This window comes from Achroia grisella, unplaced genomic scaffold, assembly GCF_030625045.1.
Source record: "Achroia grisella isolate CSIRO2021 unplaced genomic scaffold, CSIRO_AGI_Agris_v1 utg52091, whole genome shotgun sequence".
NCBI lineage: Eukaryota > Metazoa > Arthropoda > Insecta > Lepidoptera > Pyralidae > Achroia > Achroia grisella.
Window position 1 is genome coordinate 1 of NW_026712912.1, and position 3,731 is coordinate 3,731.

General features: G+C 39.7%; 1 pseudogene; it reads right to left on the minus strand.

Moving 5' to 3' along the window:
* Positions 1-1,046: 1,046 nt before the first annotated feature.
* LOC131847354 (uncharacterized) lies at positions 1,047-2,053 on the minus strand (annotated as a pseudogene).
* Between the last annotated feature and the right edge of the window lie 1,678 nt (positions 2,054-3,731).

Consider the following 3,731-nt stretch of genomic DNA (forward strand, 5'->3'; position numbering starts at 1 on the left):
CATTAAAAAGGACTGATAATGACGCCATCTAGCGGCATTAATTGAAGCGATTATGCGTTGATATTAAGCCGCATGGTAGCTCCATCTATCGTCCTTATATTAAAGATGTAATGAATGTGATTCAGTTTCTATTAATGTTGATAATCAATATGGTAAATCAACAGCAGATGCGTCATTCATCTCCTTATTTTTAATTTGTGGGTTATAATGTAGCTGCGGCGACACGGCCATTCTGATGTGCAATGCGTGCTCTGCATTGCTCCATGTTACCTGGAAATAAAACAATTTTTCTGAGGCTTGGCACATTCAGGGTACCATTCAATCATTTAATATAGAGAGCATACAGCCAAATTAGTAAGTAGAAGTAATAATAGTAATAATAGTAAGGTCAAAATTTATGACTGCTCATTCCACATGACAACAGTCGCAACTATAGTCAGAATATTCTTAATTAGTTAGTTATCATATCACGGCTCACTCCACGTGAAAGCAGTTATAAATGATAAGTTAGTTATGTAATTAGGTTTATATTAGTACTGTTCACTCCACGTGACCACAGTAGTCTTTTTTTTTATTATTATTATTTTCTTTCTGCTTTGTTTTTTTTTTTTTTATAATATATTTTTTTTTATTTTTGGGAAGGATGTGACGGTGAAAGGTCGATGCTGTTTTCACAGAGGTCCTAAGGGATTGGGTAGGTCGATGCTGTGCTCTAGGCGGTCCTGAACGCCGCGGTACACAGAGGCATTTTATTCTTTTCGGATAGGATTTCTTACTATTGGACGGCTCCACACGCCAATAGTAATTAATAATATTTGGCCAACTGTGTTGCCAATCATAATATTTGGCTATTGTACGGCTCCACACGTCAATAGCATCTTTTGTATTAATAATTATATTGTTTTTTTTTTATTTATTTATTTTTTTTTTTTATTTTTTTTTTTTATTTAGATTATATTAGGTTAATAGTTTTGCAACAAAAATAGAAATTACCAGATTTGAACAACGAGCTATTCGTCGTTTTCCAACATGCCAGTAGACGATTGTTACTCGCTACAATGTTGAAGACTGAGTGGTGCAGAGTGGTCAGGTAGCGCAGGGCTCCCGACAGGCGACACGGCCGCCTGGGCGCCGGCTGCTGGCTGCGGCGCTCGCCTCAGCTGATCGTGAGCGACCTTGCGTGGTCGACCGTAATGACCTACTACCTTTTTCACGAGGTAGCGATCATTTTCTAAAACTCTGTATACTTCATAAGGGACACTAAATTTGAGGTCAAGGGATGTTTGGTTTCTAGGATTATTTTTTATTAGTACAAAGTCGCCGCGCTGGAATTTGTGAATTTGTGCGCGACCTCTATCGAATCTTTGCTTGTCTTTTACAGCCAAGTCAGTCATTCTTTGTTTAATATGTTGTTCTAATGCTACTACATCGATTGAATTGTTATCAAAATTAACTAGATTGAGAAGTTCAGGAGGTACGCAGTTTTGGCGTCTAGTCAGGGAGTGTGAGTGGGGCTACTCCGGTTGTACGATGGACTGTGCAATTTAAAGCAAGTTGTGAATTTTCAACGCCGTGTGCCACTCTGGACTATAGTTTTTTATAATTACGAGTCCGTTTTTTAATGTTGCCATTACGCGCTCGACTTGTCCATTGGCCCTGCTAGCGCCTGGAGATATTGTATGTAACTCAATGCCAAACCTGTCACAGTAGTTTTTGTATTCGCCGAGAAATTCACGCCTCCATCAACTATGATTTGTCGTGGTGCTCCAAATAGATGAATGACACGTTTGAGCGCTGCGAGGGAGCTATGTTGACTTTTATCATTAGTATAATAGAGAAACATAACATATTTAGTAAAGGCGTCTACTGTTACTACTACGTATTCTTGGTTAGCAGAAGTTCCGAGTTTACCAGTAATATCCATGTCTATTACTTCAAATGGGCTTGTTGGCTTAGGGATCGGATGTAGTTGTATTTGTGATGCTCCGGAGGTTTGTTTAGAGGTTCTACAAACAACAAAGTTATCGACGAAGTCTCTAATAAAACTATTCATTTTATCGAAGTGATAACTCTCTCTTATTTTGTGTAAAGTCTTGTCCCACCCTGGATGTTTTAGGGTTGTGTGGTAAGTATTTGTAAGGCTCCATTGAAACGCCTTGGGAACTATTGTAAGGTTTGATCATCTGCCACTGGGTCCCGTTCTCTTAGACTTGAGTAGGCCATCTTCAAAGGAAGTATCAGTGACTTCATTGCCAGCATGGATGGAATCGATAATGGGCCTTAACTGCGCGTCGTGACGTTGTTCTATTTTTAGCCAGTCTAGATTACTTGACATGAGGTTGACAGTCAGAGGATCAGGATTCCTGCTCAAAAAATCTGCATGCTGCATCCGCTCGCCCTTCCTGTATTCTATATCAAAGTCAAAATTTTGAAGGTAAGCCCACCATCTATGTATTCTAGGTAATAAGTCTTGCTTGTGTTTAGAGGCTTTCAAAGCATTGCAGTCGGTCAATTACTTTGAACTACGTCCATACAAGAAGTGGCTAGTGTTTTATAGCTCTGACGACTGCTAGTGTCTCGAGCTCATACAGATATATCTACTCTCTATTTCTGTTGTACGCATGCTAAAATATACAATGACATGTTGTCGTTCATTTATTAACTGAATGAGTATCGCACCAAAGCTCTGACTGCTAGCGTCAGTAAATAGCTCTATAGACTTGCCTTCTTGGAATATAGTGAGGACAGGAGTAGAAGGAGACATTGTGAATGATTTTTGACGTGCCTCTTCATGTCTATGACTCATCTACCTTTTCAGTCCCTTTTTTAGTCAGGTCGTACAGTGGTGACATAGTTCGCGCAAAATCAGGTATAAAACGACGAAAATATCCAGCCAAGCCATTAAATTGTCGTATCTGGTTTTTACAGTAGATGGTACAGGGCCTTTATTAGAGCCTCTACTTTTTTTTACCTGGGCGAACCTGACCATTTTCTATTACGTTTCCAAGATACTCTATTGACTGTTTAAAGAATAGTACTATCACTAAATATTTAGAAAATCCCGATTCACGTAACGCTATAAAGATTCTCTCCAAGTAAGAGATGCCCGATGTGAAATCAGTACATTGAGATGACGTCATCGATATGTCCTGGGCCACGCTATCGTTATGTAAGGTATTAGCACTACCAGGGTTTAGGAGCTGTCCTAGGGCTCGGTTTATACATCGTTGATACACGGAAGGTGCACAGCAAAGACCAAAGGGCATCGTTAAATATTCATAAAGTCCGTCTGGTGTTACAAATGCGGTCTTTTCGATTGAGTCTGGCGAGATAGGTATCGGTGGAAACCAGATGCCATATCAAGTGTGGTGTAATACTGTCCACCTGCCAGTTGATCAATCTGGTCAGCAATAAGTGGAAGAGGGAAATGGTCGCGTATTGTATTAGCGTTTAGCTCCCGATAGTCAACATACGGTCGTCTCCATTTTTTCTTTCTTACTAGAATTATTGGGCTGGAATAAGGTGATCTGCTCTCACGCACTATATTGGCTTTGATGAGTTCCTCCACAATGTCTTTGACCTTTGTGCGTTCGACTGGACTGAGTCTGTAAGGCCTTTCGCTCAACATATTTATCTTTATTTTTCAAACGGATTTCTAATTCGCGGTTTTAACGCGCGTTTTTGAATACTCACGTGTGAAAAGTTCAGAATATTTGTACAATAAAGTAAGG